Raw genomic sequence first — 25,470 nt, 5'->3', positions numbered from 1 at the left:
TCCAGGTTCATGGCCCACCTGCATGGTGCTGGGTTTGTGTGCCTCAGAGGCTGGGGTGTCCGGCAGGGCCCTGGTTGCCTGGTTAAGATCCTTGGCCCACATGCAAGAACTGGTCTTCTTCAGTGGAAAAGATAGAGTAGTGGACAGCTGGCCCAGATCCACATGGAAGATGTGGCAGCTCATTGAGTACTGAAGGGGACATCTGTACCATCCCAGAAGAAGGACAATGGACATTGAAAGTGTTCCCTCATCCTTGGCTTAATGTGATTGACAACAAACAATGATCACAGCCACTTTTCCCTAACCTTTGACCCATTCCACTCTGATCAACTATGTTAACATCATCTAAAACTAAAAAAAAAAAGCATCGACTATCTAAAATAATAATGTAAGCATTTAAATGTTGGCCTTTGAATGCTTTAGCAAATACAAAGTAGATGGGAAGAAATTTTGGCCTCCTATCCAAATGTTCATGCGTACATGTGGACATCCCATTCATTCCTGAGCCCATTTAATCTTCCCTTGGTGTTTAGAGTTGTGTTGCTAGAAATGTGCACAGTCAACACTCCATTTTGCTAGAAGTGATTTTTCTTTCTGAAAACCATGAGCAGTTTGACTGCCCAACCTCCTAGCAATCTCAAGAAAGAACATGAGCTTATGCGCTAAGAGTTCGTGGGTTGATGAGTCTTGTGTTGACAAATGGTTATATGTTGACCCTGAGATGGTTGCCATTACTGATAATTCTCACATGTTCAATCTTTAAGACAGTGCAATGGGGCCAGAACTGTGGTAAAGCGAATAAAGCCACTGCTTACAATGTATCCATCCCTTAGATACTCCGTATCTGATCCAGCTCCCTGTTAATAGCTTCGGAAAAGCTGTAAAAGATGCCACAGTGTTTGGGCCCCCAATATACAAACGGAAGATGTAGAAGTTGCTCTGGGATCCTGGCTTCAGTCTGGTGCAGTTCTGGCCATTATAGTCATCAGGGTGGTGAGCTATCAGATGGAAGATCTCTCTCTCTCTCTCTCTTTCTCTGTATCTCTCCCTATGACTGTCAGATAAATAAGTCTTTAAAAAGACTGTATTTCCTCAAAGCACAACAGGGAAGAATGAGTAGAGATATCAACTTTCTAGTGTATTGAAAGTAGATGGAATGTTAAAATGTCCCTCTCTTTGGAATATACCTTGTGTTACCTACAGTCAATAGGCTTCAGTGATAAGTGAACAAATAGTTCCAGTGTAGGTCCAGCTTATGGTTTAGCCTTCATGAGAAATGGAATTTCAGGGCAGATGCTTTTCCTTCTTTGGGCTTTAGTTCATGCATCAGGAGAAGGAGGTGTTGATTAACACCAAAACCATAATGGGAAATATGTTGAAAATAGACTGCGTTTTTTTTTGTTAAACAAAGACTTATTTGTCTGAGAGTTAAAGACCTAGAAGGAGAAACAGTGAGAAAGATCCTCCATCTGTTGGTTTGCTATCCAAGTGGTTATGGCCAGGGATGGACTAGGCAAAATCTAGGATCTAGGAGATTCAGCTGAGTCTCCCACATGGGTGCAGCGGTTTGCACACCTGGGCCATTTTCTGTTGTTTTCCCAAATGCATTAGCAAGAAGCTGGATCTTAAGTGGAGCTGCCAAGACTCAAACAAATGCCCAATATGAAATGTCTGCAGCACAAGAAGTAGCATCACCTGTTTGTTTCAGAAAGAGGTCACCGATAAACAGGGTTGTTTTGTGTAGTTTTTTTTCATACTTGGGGTCTAGTTTCAAAACTTAAGAATATCATAAAATGTGCTTTGAAAAGGTTGGAATGGGGCCCAGTGCAGTAGCCTATTGAATGAAGTCTTCGCCTTGTATGCACTGGGATTCCATATGGGTACCAGTTCATGTCCCAGCTTCCCATCCAGCTCCCTGTTTGGCCTGGGAAAAGCAGTTGAGGATAGAAAAAAGCCTTGGGAAGCTGCACTTTCTTGGGAGACCTGGAGGAAGCTTCTGGCTCTTGGCTTTTGATTGGCTCAGCTTTATCCATTGTGGTCACTTAGGGAGTGAAAAAGAGGATGGAAGATCTTCCTCTCTGTCTCGCCTTCTCTCTGTGTATCTGACTTTACAATAAAAATAAATAAATAATCTTTTTTTAAAAATTGGAATGTTCTGTGGGATTCCATTAATATACAAACAACTTAAGCTTCTATCATTTTCTACCATCAATTTTCAAAATGTATTAGACATAGCTAGCTATAGTTTCAAACTTTTTCGTAAAGGAATAAACACATACAATCAATACAGAAGTAACATATCCAGTTCTGTTAATGTATGTACATTTGGTCTTGCCAAACTGAATCTTATTTTGCTGTTTTACCCTGTTTTTTCCTTGATTTTCTAGTGATGTCTGGTGTGATAGAAATCTTGCTAACTTAGGTCAGAGATAGTTATTTAGTTTACAGCATCTTTTCCTTCCTAACTATAGTTCTAGAAGGTGGCATAGGGGTCACTAAATGTTTTTTTCCTAATACTACATTGTCCCTCTCCTTCAAAACATGACCACAAGGTGAAAAGTGATATATATATTTTTTTAAAGGGAGGAATTGTTCGGGAAAAGAGCATTCACTTCACTTCCTTCCTTCAGCATAGCATTCATGCGGGCATGTGCTCATCCTGACAAGGTCTGTCCCAAGCCTCTTTGATCCCTTCTTATTGCCTTATACCAGTATGGGAAGGAGTAATTAATTAACACTTAGAAGAAGCTTTGAAGATGAAAGTGCTTAGTTAGTGCCACCATAGTTTTAAGGCTTCCTCCTGTCTGTAGATTTGACAGAGCAGAATTCCCCCCAACCACCCTGTGCTAGCAAAGACTTAGTTTGGACTTGTAGAAATAGTTTACTGGACTTTCAAAAACAAAAGGACTGGGTTTTGAGGGGAGAATAAAATAGGCTTCGTGGACCCATCCAATGCTGCCTACCCGTACACACAAAAACATCAGCAGCCCGTTTTCAGTCAAACTTCACAACACTAAATATCTTTGTGTTGGGATGGGGTAGCACTTCTACATATCTAATAAATTTGTATTTCAAATCTTTTAATAGCCCAGAATGCCCTTTCTGCCATGGAGACAATACGCATATTAGTCAGCTTCAGTTAGAGCTTCTCACTTCCTGCACCACAGCTGGTAAGAATATTGTCCCCAGCACTGCTGCCAAAGACTAACATCACTTCTCACTTAATTCTAGTCTTACAGTATTGGCACACTGGAATCTCACATCTTTATAAAAATATCTCTGCTTCCTTCATCCTTAAACCACACAGAGAACATGATGACACCAACATTTTCCCAATTCTCATGCCTTTCTTCTCTTCTTTTCTTTTTTAAAAGATTTATTTATTATTTTTATTGGAAAGGCAGATCCGATTTTATAGAGAGAAAGAGACATAGCAGGAAAGGTTTTCTACCCGTTGTTTCACTCCGCAAATGGCTGCAACGACCAGAGGTGAGCTGATCTGAAGCCAGGAGCCAGGAGCTCCCTCTAGGTCTCCCACATGAGTGCAAGATCTTGGGCCATCACTGACTCCTTTTCCGGGTCACAAGCAAGGAGCTCTATGGGAAGTGAAACATTCAGGATACAAACTGGAGCCCTTTGGGGCTCTTGGCACTTGTAAGATGAGGATTTAGTCCTCGAGCCACCACATGGGGCTGATGTCTCTTCACACCACAGGGCTTCTCACACCACGAACAGAGCACTGTGAGCTCTGCAGTGTGTGTCCAGTCGACACACAGATGCAGCTGTAGATTCTACCGGGGGTTGAACGTGGAGGTAGCTTTTACTGATGCTAGAGTAGAGCTTTGCTCCTTCCAACTGCCTGTGAGTGTGGAAACCACTGAAGCCTCGGTGCTCTATCAATGTCCTGACCTGTTGCTGCTCTGACTGACCTCGAATGGCTTTTTGTACATACAAGGATAGAGAAACATTTGTGAAAATTGCAAAGACATGTAGAATCAAAACAAATTAAAGGCTATATTTCTTCATTTTCAGAGACAGTGGTGAAGAATTGTAAATAGTCTTGCGGCCAACTAAAGTATTGCTTTGGTACACTCTGTCCTTAGGAAAATTAGTCCTTAGTTTGGAATTTCTAAGCAAGTGTTCAGGTGGGATTTTGTCTGTGTTTTATTCTATTTTTTCAAAAAGAAACGAATTATTTCTTATATCTTCACATCATTGGTTATATTTATTCCTGTTTTCTCCTGTGGCTTACAATAGCTAAACAGAATAATTATCATGATAATTATTATTTATAGGGTACCTGCAATATGCTAGACACTTAATAGATGCTTTCCTTGAGAATATCATTTAGCTCTTATTATAGTTCCTGAAGCAGATTCTCTCTTCTCACTTTACAGAGAGTAAAATTGAGACTGAGAGAGGTTACTAATTTGACCAAGGCTGTGGAGCTGGTATGTGCAAAATTGAGATCTAAATTCAGGCAAAGTGCCACCCAGATTCATTTCCAAAGCCTATCCTCCAACTGATACTGTACCCTCTTTGGGGCTATATTTACTACAGAGTAAAATGTTTATTCTCATAATCTGCTAACGTGTAAATGCCTGGCAGACTTGAAAGTCCACCTGAATGGATCATTTAGCATGGGAGGAAGCCTTTACACATTTCCTAGGTGATTTTCCGGTATGTTTGAGTTGCACTGAGACAATAGCTGCGGGGTGGCATCAACAGGTCTCATGGGCTGATGATAAAACTTGCACATGGGATTTTTGCTGTGTGTTTATACACATGAAATGTGCAGCAAATGGTGAGTTGCTAATCAATGCAATTAGGAAACATCTGCTTTATTCCTCATGAGAGATTATAAAACTCTGAGTCAAAGCGGAAAGGAGTCGACGCAGATGAAGGAAATTGTTTGGCTAAGGTGCCCAGATGGTAGAGAGGATCCCAAAAGAAGGATGTTTGTGTGGTGTTGATTTCACTGAAGTCAAGATTCCAGGATGTGGAATTAGACTTGTCATGACAGTAAAGAGTTCTGTTTAGAACATTTTGGTTTGAGGTATGGGAGACATGTTGTTAAAATATGATTACTGGAACTTTGCATCTATAGTTTAGTGGAGAGTGGGGGCAGAGTTAAACATGCGCACATGTTCTGTATAGAGTAACTGTGAAATACCTCCATTGAAACAAACAAACACAAACCAGGCAATTATGGGTACAGTGCCAAATGGGCCGACATCCCGAATGGGCTGGTTTGTGTCCTGGTTGCTCCACTTCTGCTACAGCTCCCTGTTTATGGCCTGGGAAAGCAGTGAAATACAGTTCAATCTTTGGGTCACTGTACTCATGTAGGAGACAAGGAAGAAGCTTCAGGCTCCTTGCTTTGGAATGGCGCAACTCCTGACACTGCAGTCATCTGGGGAGTGAATTGGCAGATGGAAGAGCTCTTCTCTTTCTGTCTGTCCTTTTATCTGTAATTCTGCCTCTAAAGTAACAAAATATACTCTTTTTTAAAAAAATCCACACAATTATAACAGACGCAGATTCTGAAAAGGAAAGGTAGAGCCAGAACCAAGTAATGAATTTCGCAAGAATCAAGGGTGAAGAGCTTCAAGCAAATGTTGACATGAATGTTGTGTTCTGCAGAGGTGATAAGGATCTATCATTTTGTATTTGAAGTCAAGAGGTTGTTGTTAATCTCTTGGAATATAGTGTCTGAAGAGTAGTGGCAGTTGAAGCTACCCTGCCAAGGTTTTGCGAGGACTGTGTTGAGATGGACTAACACCCAAACCAGTAAGTTAAATCCCATGTATCTGTCTGTTCAGGAAAGAATGAGGCCTGTGGTTGTGATTTTAGTTTCTTGGGTTTAGTTCCACTGGAAGTTGACTCAGGTGCTGGCTTAAGGAGAAGCAGTTTATGTGGGAGGTGATAGCTGGAGGAACCAATAAGGAAACGGGGGTTAGAATGTGTGTGTGTGTGTGTGTGTGTACATACACACAGAGAGAGAGAGAGAGGCCCCATCCATTCATTACCTAAATGTCCCTATCTGCCAGAATTATGCCAGGCTGAAACTGGGAACTGAAACAGAGCAACTTAAACCAAGTCTCGTCTGCGAGTGGGGGGCTCCAACGGCTAGAGCCATCCTTACTCCCTCCCAGGCTTGCATTAGCAGGAAGCTGGAATTAGTTGTTCCTGCCAGTTACTGAACTTGAGTAGCCTGTAATGGAAGGGGGTATCATAAACTTGGGGCTGAACACCTATTCCTGAACGTGCTCATTTTGGGTGGTGAAGGTATTTATTTTCAGGTGTTTATTTCAACCCCTGCTTGTATAAACTAGGGTTGCTCTTTGAATCAACTCTTGGCTCCTCTGACTTGATTGGTGCCTGCACGCAATGAAGAAAGAAAAAAGGAAAAAAAAATTTTCTCAGAGAGTCAAGAGTGTGTGCAATAGAAGTTGGTTCCAAAAAGGGATGGAAATGGATAGGGTGAAGACCCAGGAGAAGAAAGAAGGGTTAAAGTTTTCTAAGTGCTTGATGCATGCAAAAATGTGTGTGTGTGTGTGTGTGTGTGTGTGTATTTGATTCTCACTTGACACTCCCCACTTTCATAGGATGAAACTGAGGTTTAGTAAGATTTAATAATTGTCCAAGGATCAAGAGAGATTCCATTTTTCCTTAGACCGTCTAAGTATGAAGCCACCCTACTGTGTGCTAAGCCGCTGGTGTCCATGAGGGCATGGTTGCATGACTGGCCTGAGCTGGGTTTGGACAGATCATCTCATTGGGATAACGCTTTGTGTTTCTAAACTTGTATGTTCATTCTTTCATTCATTTAGAAGGAATAATTAATAGCTTGGTTTTAGAAAGATCCCCTGTGGGCTTACAGGCTGCACAAGGAAATCAAAATAACTCAGACAATAATGAGTTATGTTAACAAAGGATTATCTTTTCTAATTATTTATGTTGTTAGAAACTTGGATGTCAGATTTGCTGTGATTATCCTGCGGTGTTGAAAATAGAAGCTGCTGCATCTCCTGCTCTACTTTGGGGTCCCATCCGTTCATTGCCTGCGATTCCTGGAGCTGCCTTCTCTGGGTCTCCTACCTGGTCTCCAGTTGGTCCCTGCTCCTTGTCCTCTGTGTTTGCTTTCTGGTGTCCTAGTGATTACACTGGGGTCAGTTTGTCCTTCCTGATTAGAAACCCTTGCTTTTGTTTTGATTCATCTTTTTATCCCTTTTCCTCAAAGGTCCCTTTCTTTATCTCTTCAATTAATCACACAATGCAAACAGTTGTTTTGCTGTTCTGGCTTTTTTCCTGCTTCCTTTGATACCTCTCTCTTTCTCTCTTTTTCTCTTTGTCCTAGTCCTCAGGTTTCTGGCACTAACCCCAGCTAATCTGATAAAGATCATTTTGATGCAGGATCTTGGAGGATGCCAGAACAGCAGGAAGCACTTCAGGCAAAGCCCTCCTTCTCCAGAAGAGACTCTCTGTACATTGTTGAGCTGTGTTAGTGATGTTTCAGTTTGAGGGTCATGTTTTACTAATGTATAAAAATGATAGCCAAAGATTAAAAAAAACAAACCTGAAATGAGCACCCTAGTCAAACCCAACACCTTGACAATGAGAAAATGAGTTGTGTTCTTCCTTCTTCTCTGTACCCCTTAATTGTAACATATAGCTCCGATTTCTCAGTATAAGAGGTAACAATATTTCAGTATCATGTTAACTGTAGTGTTCCACAGTTGTCATAGTTATCTGTTTAATGATTGATTGACATTACATTAACTATAGTGACTCCAAATTTCACAATGTTCATTGTGGAAATAATTTCTCAATTCTTTAGGAACAAATGTCTGAGAATGCTATTGCTATTGCTAATGCTAATGCTATTGCTAGACCATGGGATAAATCTATTTTTAGTTCTGGAAGAAACTGTCAGACTATTTTGACGGTGGTTTTGCCACTTTATATCCCCACCAGCCATGTATGAGCCATCCATACATGTATCATCCTTTGGCTTATTTTATCATCGCTGTTTTGTGTTTCATGTACTCTAATATGCTTCTCAGCAATAGTCTCTGATAAAGGCCACTAACTCACTGAAATCATTAAAAGTTCTCCTTCCACATTCAAAATTGCTGTTTTAGTCTAATGGAGACTATGGTCATTTCACTAGAGTGTAATACATAGGTGATCACTTACTTTGTCCACACTTGCAACATCTCTTTCTGGCTTTAATTTGTAAACTATCTTCAAGTCTCTTCTCCATTGTTCAGCTGGGATTGTGCACTGTTTGAGAGAGTAGATCTTAAGAATGTTCCAGACTCACAAACATGGACCTAACAGTACAGGCCAGACACTGCGCTTTGATTTTAGTATAATTATTTGTCCTTACAGAATCCCCAGATGTGTTTTTTTTCCTTGTCAGTTTTGTTTCCTAGACTAGGCTCCTGGGGAATAAGAGAGACTGAGTAATATGCCAAGGGTTATCAGCTGGGTTAAGTGGCCCAGAGGTTGTACTTACCTACTGTTTCATCCTCCTGTCTCTGTGTTGTTCTGCAAAGGTAGAAAAAACACCCAAGGCCGTTCACACATGTTAGTGAGAGAAGATTTGTCCTGTGTTCCCACAATGGAATCTAAGTTGACAGTGATATCTGGCAAGTAAAATGGGCTATGGAGTAGTAAGGCTCAAATACTCCACTGTATGTGGAAAAGAAGGTGTAATAAAGGTTTGGCTCACAGTCTCCACTGCACATTGTAAGGCCTTGGAGCAGTCACTTAATGGGCTTTAGCCTCCTAATTAAAGAAAGATGATGAAAATAGTCGACTTACATAAAGTGTGTCTGGAAGGTGTAGACTGATGTTGCTGTGTGAACAATGGGGCAGAAGCAGTGTCCAGAAGCATGGCTGCTTGCCCGACTGTGTTCACACCTTAGTTGATAAGGCACAGTTCATTCTTTTGAGTGCTTTTGTCTATTCAGAAATGATGCCAGGGAAGCTTCCCTTTAGCATGCTTCTTCAGTAGGTAAGTAAGCAAGTCAGTACAACCTGAACTGTCAGCAACCATCTAGGTCTCATTTTTATTGCTGAAGAAGCTGCTCTTAGTTTCCACCCTGTCTCTGAATGGAATAGACATGTAGATCTCATCGCTAAGTCTCCAATTCATCGCACACGACTTGAGGCTGCATAAAGGAACACTTAATTCTGACACTACAAATGAAGTCTTCACAGAATATATGGAGAACCCAAAAGAATGGGCTGGCTTTTGCCTGAACAAGATGTATTTCATTATATATAGATAGTGCTTGTATGTTTCAAGTTACAAAACTCTTTGCTCTAGGAGGGTATAGAGAAAATCACCTAGGGAGTCAATGAAAGCTAAAAGAGAGATTAAAATATTTCTTTGTGTCATATTGAAATTAGAAAAGGCTGGTGCTGGGATTGTGGCTCAGTTGGCTATACCTCCAGGTGCAAGTGGCATTGTGATGCTCTGTCATTGTGGCCATTTGAGTAGTGCACCAGTGGATGGAAGATCTTGCTGTCTCTCCTTCTCTCTATAAATATGCCTTTCCATTAAATATATTTCTTTACAAAATTTAGAAAATAGAAGGAAATGGAAAGGCAGTATCTGTTTTAAGCATGTGGAAAGTAGAGATTTAAATGTTTTTTTTTGGGGGGAGAAGATTTAAGTGTGTTTGGGGAGAAGAAGAATTTGGGTTTTGTACTCTGCAGCCAAAGTACTGTGTTTCTACACTGGCATGAATGTTAAGGCTGCCCAACACAACCCTGCAACAGGCCAGGTTCTTACTCTCTGCTATATCTCTTTCCGACCCTTATGAAACATAGCATCATCGCACAATGGGCTAAGCTGACACCTGCAATGCTATTATCCCATTTGGGTGCCAATTTGAGTCCTGGTTGCCTCACTTCTGATCCAGGTGTCTGTTCATGAGCCTTGAAAAATCATGGAAGGTGGTTTTGGTCCTTGGACCCTGCACCCACAATGGAGATCTGAATGAAATCCCTGGCTCCTGGCCCCAGCCTGACTCAGTCCTGATTGCTGTAGATAGTTGGGGAGTGAACCAACTGATGGAAGAGCTCTTGGTCTATCACTTCTTCAAGTCTCAAAATTTTGCAATATAAAGAGTACTCTGTAAGTAAGTCTTTATAGGACAAAAGATGGTTCAATAGCATACATTGATAAATCATTAAATTAGAAAACCCCAGTAAAGAATAACATGACTTATTTGGAAACATTTCTGGTATTATTTTTAAAATTGTTTGATCATGGCCTGGGTGGTGGCCTAGCACCTAAAATCCTCATCTTATATGTGTCGGGGATCCTGTGTGGGTGCTGGATCGTGTCCCAGCTGTTCCACTTCCCATCCAGCTCCCTGCTTGTGACCTGGGAAGACAGATGAGGATGACTCAAAGTCTTGGGACTCTGGCTCCTGGCTTTGGTTTATTTCAGCTCAACTATTGAGCCACTAGGGGAATGCACAGCAGATGGAAAACCTTTCTCGCTATATCTCCTTTTCTCTATAAATCTGTCTTTCCAATAAAAAACAAAAATAAATCTTTAAATTTTTTTCCGATCATCTTTTTATTAGAAAGAAATGAGTTTGTGTTTATCCTTAGCATCACATGGAACTTACTGGTTTCGATCAGGGCTCTCCTACTCTCCACTGTGTAGAGAGAATCTGAAGATTCTAATTTCTAATGTGCCATCAGCTGATTATCGTGTGAAATAGAAAATTCCACAGCAATATGAAATTTATCTAGGAGAATCTAAATGCTTCTTCTCTCGCATCGTTGACCAAAACTTGCATTTGTTGATGAAATGTTGAGGATCAGTGGTGCTGATGGCACCTGTTGACTTTTTTGCTGTGTAGTGTTTGTTCAGCATCCCTTTCCATTGGGAGCTGCCCCTCCTCCATCCCATATGCCTCCAGTGCATTTCCAAAGCAGAGTAACCTGCCTCTCCCAAATCAGGGTATGCTCTTCATTGTCTTGGCAGGAAGCAGATGGCACCCTCCAGCTGGGTAATATGAGGACTATTTGACAATGACAGCGATTGTTTAGCTAGGGGTGGGATTTGAACAAGAGATAATGCAGTACTTTAGAGCTAGGGAAAACGGGCTCTGTTGCTACCACTGAGCCCTTATGCAAAACTGTAGTAGTAGAAGAGAAATGAATTAGAAGACTCAGGCATAGGTCATTCAGGGGGCAAATCCTGTAACCCCACTCTTACATTTTTTAAGGCACTTAAAGATCTCCTTTGGCTAAACCCAACTGGCAGCCAGAGAGCAAGGAGTCCTTGATGCCTTCCCCACAAGTCAGATCCCAGAGCACAGAACACGGATGGGTGGAGAGAGAATTTTAGGATAGACAACAACTCTGATTTATTTGGGTCTGTCTGAGTGGTTTCCTGAGACAGGGGACTGTCAGTGCTGAAGCTGAGCCACTTCCAGACAAGCTGGCTGGCTGGTTACCCCAGGTCTGGAGGAGCAAGGAGAGGAGGATGTAGGATCTAATCTGGCCAATCTCAATACATCATCTTTGTAAAAGCCACATTGGCTATTCATCATGCAAAGTGGTGTGTGTGTTTCTGTGTGCATGCATGCATGCGTGTGCCTATGTGTGCTTGAATGGGGGTGGTAAATAGTCTATTCCAACTGTTTTCATTTTAACTGAGCAGAGAAGCAGGTGTTGAGTTGGAAGCCACTGTCAGGTCTCAGTGAAGTCACTTCTGTGTTTTAGTGGGGGTCTCCTCCATGCAGGACCTCTAGTGACTGGTTCAAATCACTGGTATAAATTGGTCACACTGCTGAGTGGTTCTCAATTTTGGCTGTACTCTAGAATCACCTGGGGAGCTTCTCTGCCTGTACTGCTGTCTCTGCAATTCTGATTTAATAGGCCTGGGAAGTGGCCTAAATAGGTCTAATGCATAGCTGAGTTTGACAATCAGTGTGTTCCAAAGTGTTGAGGCTAAGAACTTTGCTAATAAATGCTACAGTTTCATCCCAGAAATGCTGGATACAGGCTAAAAGCTAACCCTTCAACTGAATGACTCATGAATTGGAACCAGCGCCTTGCGTAAACTTCCTATCTTGGTAGGAAATGAAGACACTGAATATCTCACGCCCTTCCCCTTCTCTGGGGAGGAAAATGGCAGTCAGGACAGTTCTACTAGGTTCTCACCCAAAAGTCCTGTTTGAGGAATGTGAGGCTGGGTCTTAGTGGGTGCCTCTGGGACAGTTTACCATCGACAGTCCCGGTGCCATTCCTGCTCCCACAGAGCATTGGAAGAGTAGTCTGCAAGCTGCAGTACTTTCAAGGTGAATTTGGAAGAATCAGTGTTAAGTAAATCTACTCTGGAGCACAGCACCAAGCGTTGAGTGAATGAGAGAGGCAGCTGCGTGCAAAATCCAAAGGGAGCGAGTGCCTCATCTTCACGCGCTCCTTTGACAGGTAGCTCACATGTGTTATTTGCAAGTTCTGCCTTTGTCAGCTTGACCAGGAGGTGGGATGGGTAGGACACTGCCTTGGATAACACTGTTTCTTTTTATCTTTCCACTGTTCACCAACCAAGATGAAAGTCACTTCCCAATGCCTATCCCATGTCAATTCTTTCTGTGGTGTTTCAGATGCTTTGAGGAGTTAGTGCTTTGTTTTAAGCAGTATTTCATTTGTTTATGTTTATCTACTTGAACAATAGATACAAAGATGGAGAGAAATAGAGAGAGAGCATGTGAGCTTTGATCTACTGGTTCACTCCTCAAATGCCTGTGGTAGCATGGGAAATAAATTGTAGATTGGGCTCCATTTCACAGATTTCTGTTGAGTGCCATGTGGACAGCATTTTAAGACAGACATTTATAATAATCACCTTGTTTATTTGCTATTCAATAACTGCACAGACAATTGTCTTAGTTTCAATAAAGAACTTGAGAGTTTAATGATCAACTTATGTATGTGTGCAAATTAGAAATTTTAATATAATTTCTTCTCATCAATGGGATGATTTTCAGCCTTCTATTCATGGGAGATGCTCATCACTGGAGCTAAAATTGTCTTCCTAATGAAGGATGCCTTAGAGGAGGGCAGTGACTTTGATTGGTGTTATGGGGTGCCTAGCTCTTTGCAATCCTTGATATAAGTGAGACTATAACAGCTACTTTGTGCTCAAAATGTAATAAAGGCATTACTTATCAGTGAGCACACCACACAGTTAATGTTTCATAATTGTAGCTTCAGTATCAACAGCAACCAGCCAGAATGTGTCCTGGCCTGACCTTTTCCTTGTTTATATGTAGTGATGTAAACTGGTGAATGCACACAGAAAGCCCTTTGGGTAGAAGGCTATTGGTTATTGTCTGTTAGCCCAGAAGAAAACGAAACAAAACAAAACAAAAACAAACTAAAAAAAAGCAAAACAAAACAGTCATTTGCTTGGAGTCAGAGACAGCCAGGGGAACATAAGAACCTGGAAATATGAGCTGGTGACCTGGTGACTGAAACTTCAATTGGAGCTTGTGGGATCCTTTCCCTGGAAGCCCTTTGGCATTGGACACATCCCATCTGCTCAGGTCCAAATGACCTCTGGATAGTCCTGCCCCTGGACATTCTTCACGCCCTTTTCAGGGAAACAGGGACACAGATGTATTGCCTGAGGTCACTGAGTGAATCAGCATCTACTTGGAGATTTTGTGGGCTCAGGTCTCATGGGACAAGGTTACCATTAAAACTGCACTTCACTGACTTGTTTTGTAACATTCGAAAACCTTTGGAAATCACTTTCCCATCACCGGACGCTATTGATTTTCCACTATTGATATATTAGAAAATACATTTGTATGTAAATGGAGCAGGCAAAGAGATCGTCATTTGCATTTATATTAGCAAGGTGCTTATTGCCATTCATTATTTATCACTTTTCTTACCCTGGTAGGTGGCTTTCTCTAGCCTAGGTTTTGCAACCGGTTTCTGAATGCGGTCCTGTGTGTTACCGAACCCGGTAACCTCAGCCTGGGCCTCTGGGTCTCACCTGAGCACGTGACCAGGGCCTTTCTTATGCAAGATTACTGCTTTTCTACTTTGAGTACATTTCTACACAGACTGTCTTTGCAGAAGCCGGGATTGCGTTTTGAGATTTCATCCAGTGTTGTTATGGAAACCCTTTGGTTTGTTTGCTGCTAATGTGTTTGCCTAATTTTTACTATTTACATTTTCAGACCTTTAGGGAGGCACAAGGAACAGAGTGATGAGAAAAGACACCCACATCCTCCAATAGAGCACTGTTTGTGAATTTCTGCCACATCTATTACCAGCCACCTGTTATCCTCCTGCTTGTTTGGTTGCTGAAATACTTTATTTATCTATTTGTCTGCTTATTTTATTTATTTACTTGAGAGGGTGAGACAGAGAAAGAGACAGAGACAGCAATAGAATTCTTCGACTCATTGTTTCACTCTCCAAAAGAAACATGGGTGGGCTAGGCTGAAGCCAGAAGCCATGAGCTTCTTTTGGATCTGCCCCATAGGTGCAAATGCCCAAGCACTAGGGCCATCTTCTGCTGCTTTCCCAGCTGCATCAATGGGGGACTGGGTCAGAAATGGTGCATCTGGGCCTGGAACTGGCACCTGTATGGAATGGAGGTGTCACAGCAGGAGGCTCTGATACACCACAACACGTGTCCCTGAAATATTTTATTCTTTAAAAAAGATTTATGTGTTGTTTAAATTACTAAGAGACAGAAACTAAGAGGAAGGGGAAGACAGCAAGAAAGATCTTCCATGTACTAGTTCACTTCCACAAATGTCTAAAACAGCCAGGGAGCCAAGTCTCCAACAGAACAGGTGGTTATCATCCGCTGCCTTCCCAGACACACTAGCAGGGAGCTGGAGTTGAGAAGCGACATTCTGACAGGGGTTGCAGGGGTCCCAAGCAATGTCTTACCTGCCGCACCACAATATTCACCCTTGCTGAAATATTTGAAAGCTAATTCTTGGTCCTTTGGCCATTTCACCCATACAGATTCAGAGAACAGATAACAGAACTATCCCCGCATTAGCACTTTCACTGAAATCAACACAATTGCCTAATGTTACCCAATACCAATCCCCAGTTTTAAAATGTTTGCCTTTACTGGGTTTCTTGAATCAAGATCTGATGTTTGTGTCTGTTTTATTGCAAGTCTTTTAATTTGGTAAGAATTATGGAATATCCGTCATGGGCCAGGAACAGGGCCATACAAACTATTAAAATTGAGTCCCTGACTTCATGTGTTCACAATCTCACAGAGAATACAGACACAACAATAAATCACTTTAATTTACACAGTGTGGGGACAGTTCTAAGCAAATCAGGCACCCTCTGCTGCTGGCAGTCTGGTGAGGGCATCTAGGGGGTGCTGTGCAGTGACAGGACACGTAACAGTAGCTAACATATATGAAACAATTGCTTTGTGTCAGGGACTGTTTCAAGTGCATCTCAGTACAGCAAAGACCCCTTAACAATAACATGGGTAGATATTACTGTTATTTTACCTGTTTTACAGACTAAGGCGCAAATGAGCTAAGTGTTACAATTATTGACAGATGAGTTAGAATTTGACAGGTAGCAAACTGTGGCAGCATACTTGGACAGAGCAAAGCTTTAGAGGAAAGAACTCATTACGCAAGAGGCTGATGTGTGTCTGACCAGATATGTGAGCACGGAAGAGTGGCAGTGAGGCAGGAATTCTTCAAACCTGAGAATGCTTTCTCTGGCAGGCTCAGGCATCTGGACTCTTCTTCAGCACATGGCCTACAGAGTTTTTACAGTCACAAGGATAAAATCACATTTGTGTTTTGGAAAGGAGAATCTGCTAGCACTGTGAAGGCTAAAGGGAGAGCAGGATTGCTGAGACATCTCTGGAAAAGGAGCTGGGGCTGGGGCAAACCAGGAATAGGTTTATTCACACTGACTTCCCCTACCTCCGCCCCCTTGCCAAAGAAGGAAAAGTGGACTTATTATGTAGAATTTGGAAACGACATAGGAAGAAAAAAATCATAATCTCAGGAGAAATATGTTTTTGTTTCAAAGATTTGTGCATTTGCTTGAAAAGCTGAGTTACACACACACAGAGAGAGAGAGAGAGAGAGAGAGAGAGAGAGAGAGCGAGCTTTCATCCTTTGTTCACTTCTCAACTGGCCACCATGGCCACAGTTGGACATGTCTAAAGCCAGGGACCAAGCTTCTTTCAGGTATCCCACATGGGTACAGGAGCTCAAGGGCTTGGACCATCCTCAGCTGCTTCTCTAGGTGCATTACCAGGGAACTGGGTCAGAAGTGGAGCAGCTGGGACTGAAGCCATCACACATAGGAGATGATGGCACTGCAGGTGTTGTCTTTACTTGTAACACCATTGTGCCCATCCCTGAGAATTATGTGTTTAAATAATTCATTTGAAAGGCAGAGACACAGGCAGGAGAAGAGGCTGAAGCCCAGAACAGAGCACAGGTCTCCGTTGTGGTTAGAAGCAACAGTTTCTCCTCACAGTGTCTGTGCTGGCAGGAAGCTGAACTGGGGAGGTGCAGCCAGGAGCCAAACCCAGGCACTTGCATTTGGGATGTAGGATTCTTAAAGTTAAACACCTGCCCTACAGAAGAGATGCCCTCATGACTTTGATATGATAATTCCAAATTTTATACCTACACATATGTGCACACGTTTTCTTTCTCTAAAGTTTGGGTTTTAACTATATAGAATCCAGCCACTTTACCTTATCACAGTGGTTTAATACTTCCAATGCTACTAGTTATTTGAAACCATGACTTTGAATGAACATGTAGTTCCATCAAGTGGTAACATCTTCATTTATGCTGTTTAGATTATGTATTATTTTCATTTATAGTTTAGAAATTAACCATTGCTTAACATTTACATCAAAGTTCTAAATGTGTGGCAGAATTGGAGTCCTTCATTTCCAATTACTTTGGCTGCAATGATTACTAAAGTTTTCTGTCAAATGCAACTAGCCAGTAGCCACAAAGGCAGGAGACACTGAAAGTTAAGAAACCAGCGTGTCATTCCAAACTCCAATCCCACCATGTATTTTGGACAATACTAATCATTCACAAAGCACTGTGGGTCAATGGGCTTTGACCTGGGCTTTAAAATTAGATTAACACTGGTGTTGTTACTATTACCACTGAGAAAATATATTTTTCTATATACTATTCATTTAATACAATAACTACTCTTGAAACCTGTGAACACTCACTTTTATGAGAAATAGCAATGAGAATGAAAATCTGGTTCTGAGAGGCTGCACAGAGTAGCAGGTAGCTTGGCAGCTGAGAGGACATGCTGTTTATGGGAAACGTTGTACATTCTGAAAAGGCCACTTCCATGCCATCAAGACCTTCAGTAGTTCGGTTATTTCCTTCCCATTTTTCATTTGAATTCTTTCATGGTATGACATGAGGACCTGGGTATGAAATGCAATCTGTCCAGTGTTTACATGTAATCTTATCAGACCATATCTAATGGAACGATAGGAATTAGAGGTAATGGAGCAAATCAATTATTTACCCTTCTTCAGAGAAATATGATGAACCAAACACATGGTGTGAAAATCCAAAGAATTTTGCTGGTGTTGCTTCTGGTGAAAAATGCAGCCGAAAATAACATGACACAAGCAGCAGAGAGATGGGCACATTTCTCGGGATGTTTGTTCATTAGTCTGTGTTAATATGCCCCAAATTTTCTGTTTGTATTCAAGAGATTTTTGACTGCTGTTACATTCTGTTTCACATGAGTGTGTTTGTCTACTAGAAGAGGTAGCCATCACGCGCCATGTACATGCTGCTCACAAAGGAACAAGGTGTGAGTATAAGAACCAGTGGACAAGAACGTCAGAGTGTCCTCAGCCCAGTGAGGTGCAAGGCACCTTGCAACTCAGTGCAGCAGAGGCAGCCCAGTGGCTCTCCCAGGGAAGAGCTGTGATGATGTGTCTAGTCACTCCCACAAGAAAGTTCAGAAAATGTTTCTTGCAGGGTTACACAAGATTTGGACGGGGTTGGTGAGCTGATCCTGAGGATGCTCAATGTCTTTTGAAAAGACATATTTATTTGAAAGGAAAAGTGACACAAGGAAAGGGAGAAACACATATACAAACAACACACACACACACACACACGCACGGAGAGATAGATAATATTTCATTGGCTCACTCCCCAAATAATCCCAATGGTTGTAGCTGGGCCAGGCTGAAGTCAGGAGCCCAGAACTTCATCTGGGTCTTCCACGTGAGTAGGAAGGAACAGAAGTATTTTGGCCATCTTCATCAGGTGAATTAGCAGAGAGCTGGGTAGGAGCAGAGCAAACAGGACTTGAGCTAGCGTTCTGATGTGGGCTGCTGGTGGTAGAGGCAGCAGCTTAACCTACCATACTGCACTGCCCACCCTTCTAGGCTCCGTTTTAGATTTTAAAAAGAATTATTCACAGATGTCTGCCCTGCAGTTTCCTCTAAGATTTCTCTACACAACAAGTCAAGTCATGGGTAGAGAATGTTTCTTGTGAATTGCCTGTTGTTTACTAAAGGAGGAGATGCACAATGCGTTAGGTATGGTGTATCTGGAAGATAAGACAACTGAATACTGAGAACACAAAACAGAGCTTTCAAAAGAAAGGAAGAGCCAGAATTCCTGGAATGTGCAGGGGCAGTTTCGTGCTATGAACAGGAGAGGTAAATTGTGGAAACCACATGAGAAAAGAAAAAATAGGGAAGTGTGTGTGTGTGTGTGTGTGTGTGTGTGTGTGTGAGAGAGAGAGAGTCAGAGGGACAGAGACAGAGCTAGAAAGAGACAGTGGGTGAGAGAGTGCAGGTTTCAACCAATAGTCTGTTCTTATCATTAAGTTGAAATATTTGAGGAATATAGAGAAATGCATACTGAGCTTAAAAAGAAAATTTGAATGCTAGAAAGGGACCTTAATGGGGCTAAAGTCCTCACCTTGCATGTACCAGGATTTCATATGGGCTCTGGTTTGTGTCCCTGCTGTTCCACTTCCCATCTAGTTGCTGCTTGTGGCCTGGGAAAGCAGTTGAGGACCCTGCACCCACGTGGGAGACCCTGAAGGAACTCCTGGCTCCTGGCTCCTGGTTTTGGGTCGGCTCAGCTCTGGCTGTTGTGGACTCTTGGGGAGTGAATCAGCAGATGGAAGATCTTCCTCTCTATATATCTGACTTTCTAATAAAAATAAATAAATCTTTTAGAAAAAGAAATCAATCTTAATGAAAATACCATTGCAGATTTTTAAGTGGAAATTAAGAGGACCCTTTGGTGACGACTATCATACAAATTTATGTAATCCCTGTATTGTTACAAATGAAAATCTTAGAGATTACATCCTAGAATCATGCACAGCATACTGCAGACACTTCTTTACACAAATTTTGTTAGCAAATGGCGTCCCTCACCCTTGTGATTGAAATGCCCTCTTCCTTGTTCCCCGCAAAGGTCCACATGCTTCTAGCAGAAATCAGCTCTCTATGTCTTGCCTGCTGTCACTCAGTTCCCAGTCCCTTGTCATGCAAATGCCTTTCGTCCAAGGAACCTATTTCACAAGGCAGAGGTTAGGTCCCTAGGTAAAAAAGGCAGTCTTGGGTTTCAAACTTTCTAGACTATGTTGAAATTATCCAATGTTCTGAGGGCGTGAGGATTTTAATTTTATATATATATATATATATATGTATATGTGTGTGTATATATATATTATATAATATATATAATAAAATATATATAATATATAATATATAATATATATATATATTAATTACTTTCTTGATTGAAAGAATCCAGTAATTGTCACCACCTGAGTTTACAGAGCAGAAAACTTCTTACTACTGTCTGATTTTTCTGAAAGATCAGGTGTAACTACTGACAAGTACAATATGATCTTCTATGTGTTAAAGAACCTCAAATAGAACTTGTGGTGATTAAATTTAATTATATATTGGAACTTTGATTCATTTACTTGTGAGAGAGCAAGAGAGAGAGAGAGAGAGAGAGAGAGACTTCTGATCCCATGCATCCCCGCCCCTGGCCACAACATGTGGCTAAAGTCAGAAGCCTGGGACTGAACTCAACCCAGGGCTCCTATAGGTGATGCAGGGATCCAGTTTCTTGAGCCATCGCCTGATGCTACCCTGTGTATACAGAAGAAGGTAGTTGGAGTCAAAACTCAAAGCCAGGCATTATGATGCCAGAAATGAGAATCTCAAGAGATATCTCATGTGCTAACTACATCCATGTTGCATAGCCCTATGTCAGTGCTATTGACCATTCAAACCTAGAAGGATTATTTCAGGGAATAGCATCAAAAATTAGGATTAATAATATAATTTGCAACGTCCAGTTTGTCTGTAGCAAATTGTACTCCAGACTCTAGAGCTGTCATTTAAGTTAAGCCCTTTCTAAGGATGTAATCCTTTCTCAAGTCTTCCAGAGGATCCCAGCATCAGTCTTCCTGCTGTGACTAGAGACAGCAAGAGCTCATCTACCCTGCAGTACTGGAGGGATGCTGATAGATATTGCATACAGAGGACCACACATGTCTGTTAGTAACTGTTCTACAGGCTCTAAAATACGTTGGTGGCTGCTTCATTTAAGATTAAATGCATTGTCCATAACCATAATTTTCAGAATGGGTCACAATTTTGCTTTATGTCACATGTATGTGAATTATATTTTTAATTGGAGCAAAAGTCATAAATTTGTTAGCAAGAACAGAGTATCTGTCAGGCCCGGCATGTGTCGGGATCCCATATGGGCACCGGGTGGTGTGCTGGCTGCTCCACTTCCCTTCCAGTTCCTGGCTTGTGTACTAAAAGCATTCAAAGAAGGCCCAAAGCCTTGGGACCCTGTACCCACATGGGAAACCCTGAAGAAACTCCTGCCTCCTAGCTTTGCATCAGCTCAGCTCCAGCTGTTGCAGCCACTTGGGGAGTAAACCAGCAGATGGAAGATCTTTCTCTGTCTTTCCTTCTGTCTGTAAATCTGACTTTTAAATAAGAATATATGTATTAAATAAAATATATGTATTAAAAAATATATATATATATTTAAAAGAACATAGTACCTGCTTTTCTTATGCAGAACTTTGCCAATCATCTTTCTTGTTATTTATTTATTTATTATTTTAAAGATTCTTTTTAATTTTTAAAATTTAATTTGGAAAAACAGATATATTTACAGAGAAGGAGAGACACAGATCTTTCATCGGCTAGTGCACTCTGTAAATGGCTGTAACAACTGGAGCTGAGCTGATCAGAAACCAGCAGCCAGAAGCCTCTTCTGGGTCTCCCACATGGGTGCAGGATCCCAAAGCTTTAGGCCATTGTCTGCTCCTTTCCCAGGCCAGAAACTGGTAGCCGCAGGGGAAGTGAAGTGGTCTAGACAAAAATTAACCCTGATCCTAACCCCAACCGTACCAGCGCTTATAGGCAGAGGATTATCCAATCTAGTCATTAAATAAACTTCAAAAACAAACTTCAAAAACCTAGGAGTCTGGATTCAAAAGAACACATAATTCAGTTCCTGGTTTTTCACACTTTTCATCTCTTGGAATCTAAATCTCCTAGCTCTAAAATTCCCTCATGTGTTTATGTGTGTCTCTCATGAAGCAGCTGCAACCCCGTTCGTGCATGTTGTCAGTTTAGGATAAGGAGATGGATTGTGGACGAGGGTATGAAAATCCGCCATTTGTGAGTCACGGTTTTGTTGAATGGTAACTAAGAACATGTCAACTAAAATTCCACATATAATTTATAGGATTCATATGGTCATGCCAGTTTTATGAGCATGTGAAAGAATTTTTTTGTGTGTGCTAGCTTCAAGAAATATTCTAGACTAACATACTAAGGCCAGTTATTTCTCTAAGTTTAAAAATAAAAGCAAACAATTATTTCCATATTTATTCCAAGTCTCTCTTTGCTGTATATATTTTTCTGTTTCTGTAACTTAGCATATTTTATTTGCGTCCCATCATATTTTCATAGTCAATATGTAATTCCTTTTAATCAGTTACACCACAAGCTGAAAATCATATTATTGTACATATAATTAAAAATAAATATAACCTGCGCAACAAACACAACAACAGCAACAAAATGGTTTGACTACATTTTTTTTTTTATTCACAAAGGAAATAAATTTCAAGTAACTCATTTTGAAAGGTAAGGTTGGCTAGCCTTAGGTTAAACTCATGGTAGATATTAAATTTGCTGGAACGCCAAGCGATCGATGGTATATTCAAGTTGTAATTTAACCTGCTGTTTAGGGAAGGTTGGATTCACCAGTTTTTCATCTCCATGTCTCACCTACTCTGTGTGTGCACAGGCATGGGTGTACATTTGCTCCTGTGGAAGATGCCTTAGGCTCTTAGGAAACCTAACGAAAGGAGAAATGTCCAGATATTTCACGAAGGTTTAAATCTATAGAAAACTGTTGTGATTTCTATGTAAATACTCCTTCTCAGATAGTTATATTAGCATTGAAACAATAGCCTTTACCAGGGTAAATGTTAGTGCAATTTTTGTGTTTGTCATATACCAAATCTTCTTAGCATAAAAAGTAAAGATGAATAATATGCTTCTAATTTAGATTTATTTAAATTCCTGGGCGATCTGATTGTTTTTTCTGGAGCCATTCGTGTTCCATATTCCTAGACAAGAAATCGTATTATTAAATTCAGTAGTGTGATTTTCGAAGGGAATGTCCTTCAAGGATTCTTTCGTCTACATTTATCCAGATTTCTTATGTCCTTTATTCTTTTTTATGAATAAAATTCAGGGGAAGGTCATTCCTAATAGTCAAATATGGAGAAAAGTGATAAGACAGGCTGTATGACAGATGTGTTTCGGAGAAAGTGGAGGCTTTTCTTCAATGAATCCAGAGATGTTCAAGGAAAGCAAATTGAGTTTTGTTCCTTGTTGGGGAATGACTATGTGGGAGGGAAGTGTTTGCCAGTGTAGACAGCATGGCTCACCTTAGGAGTTAACGTCAGATGTGCGTACACTCCAGGTTGATGTATCTGCGCCTCGTTCTTTCTAGATTGGCAGGTGGATCAGAGAGGAGCTCATGGGTGCCGAGGCGAATGCACATGAGTACAGGGGCACGACTATATTTCCTAGCATTTGTCCCAAAAGTGTTTAAAAAATTTATTCTTATACTTTATAAGAATGGACCAACACCATGTTATTCAGGATTTAGGTTTTGTTTACCATGAAAAATCATTTATTTAGTTTCATTTGCATGAAAACAGAGAAGCAGGAGGAGAATGGAGAAGTTGTGCTCTTTCTCTTACTTCATCAGTTTCGTGTTTACATACCTTTACTTTTTTGAAAGATTTATTTATGTGAAAGAGAGGAGGCTGTTCTTCCAATCAATGATTCACTTCCCAAATGGCCGCAAGGGCTGGGGCTGGGCCAGGCTGCAGCAGGAGCCAGAAAGTTGAGGTAATGGTCACGTTCTTCCTCTGGTTCGGTTCCCAGATACTTTCAGTGGCCTGTGCCCATAGGAGCCCAAGGGTCACCTCTGGGGACAACCCTTTAATTCATGAGATCATGTCTCTGGTTTCTTCAGCGTTATCCAATGAAAGGAACATTGCCCATGAAAGATGTACATGCAGTCGCTGCAAAAAGTGAAAAAGACTGTTTCTAGGACATTTGAGCTGGAGCCCGAGAGTCATGTGACTGCCACGGCCTGCATAAGCCCCTGATTCTGATGGGTTGCTTAGAAGAAGTCAGTTCCCAGATTGAGGAAGAATCTGGTTAAATTTAAAGAGGTGAATATAAAACGGAGGTCAGCCACCAGCTTGTGCTCTCGGGCCTTGAGTGCCTGCCTTGACCATTGGTTGACTGAGGTTTTGAGAACTGCTCTAAAAATCTATCGATCTATTAGTGTTTTATGGGAGCATGTTCGTTTCCAGTCTTTGGTTCTGGTTTCATTCGAAATCACAGCTGACCCCTCAGTTTGGTGCTACATCCAGGTCATGTAAAGGTTGAACGTGGTTTCCTCAGCAGGGTGAGCCAGGTTCTTACTACTAACTAGAGTAGATGCTGTTGTAAGGTGGTAAATGCTTCCACACCACCCATCTTAGACACTCTGGACAGTGGAAGCATTACATCAGGGACAAAGGATGCCAGGCACAAGAATAGTCTCAACTCTGCTCATCTTCTGCGCCTTGGTTAGAACACCGACAGTCCTAGGTGACCAAATAGTCTCTATATTTAATCCTCTGGGGTCATTCCCTGACACTGAGTCCTAAGAGCCATTAAACAGATATCATTCATTTAAACGCTTCCCTGCCAGATCAGGCACATTCTGTTTCTAATGACTTGAGAATGAATCTCTTTCTATTCTTTGTGAATTCTACTATAAATTAGCACTTCCTACTTCATGTTTTGCAAATAATTCTTTTTCTTGGTAACTTGCTGAGGAGCTCATGTTCTTTTCCCCTTACACATGGAAGCTCCAGTTTCTGCTCTAGGTACTCTGAAAGTACAATTAATTCAGTGTGTAATAATTGCATGTTTTAACTCCTTGACCACCCATTGAAACTGTTAAAATAACCTGATTTTATCATAATCAGGAAGCCTGGAGGTGGAGGGAAACATTTGTCATATCCTACCTTCTGAATCTGTTAGTCTTGGGAAGTAAAACAGGGCTGTACAGCGACGGTTAAGAGCACTGGGAGGAAACTTGAACGTAGAACTAATAGACCTGAAACTTTCTTCAAGAAACTGCTAACAGAAGCAAATACATATTCCCCAATAGGTCTAGTTGAGAGGGCAAGGAAAGTAAAAGGAAAAATAAAAACACAGGAAGAGTTCAAATGAGAAGAAATGCCTTTCCTTTTACTGAGGTTGAACTTATTTTTGACCTCTGAGAGATGTGTGTCTGTATCTGAACATTGCTTGACTGCTCCAACACCGTCAGGCACTTTCTTTCCAGATTTGAAGAACCATGCCACAGTTGAGATTGACGTATCGCAGAAGTGTGAGCACAGTGAGTTCTAGGAACACATTTGGACAAGGGAGAATTATATCTTCAAGCATTCATGTACGCCAACTCCCTTCAACCAGTTTATACTCTTCAGGCATGATAGGGTTTTTTTTTCTACTTTACAGTTGTTGATTACTTTACCTAATGTGTATTAAGCCTGTAAAAGAGAAAAGAGCTGAATGTATGCCATTATAAAAATTAAACAGAAAAAAGAAGAAAACAGGGAGGTGGGTGAGGGAAGCAGGGAGGAGGGAGAGGAGGGTGGGGAGGGTGAGAGTACCACCCTGCTTCTAAAAGTGGACTGTGAAGTCAATGAAATTATATCAATAAAAAATAATTAATTAATTTTTAAAGATTTATTTTATTTTTATTAGAAAGTCAGATATACAGAGAGGAGGAGACAGAGAGAGGAAGATCTTCT

This window comes from Ochotona princeps, chromosome 5 (assembly GCF_030435755.1).
Source record: "Ochotona princeps isolate mOchPri1 chromosome 5, mOchPri1.hap1, whole genome shotgun sequence".
NCBI lineage: Eukaryota > Metazoa > Chordata > Mammalia > Lagomorpha > Ochotonidae > Ochotona > Ochotona princeps.
The sequence above is the reverse complement of the archived record's forward strand: the minus strand, read 5'-3'. Positions refer to the sequence as shown.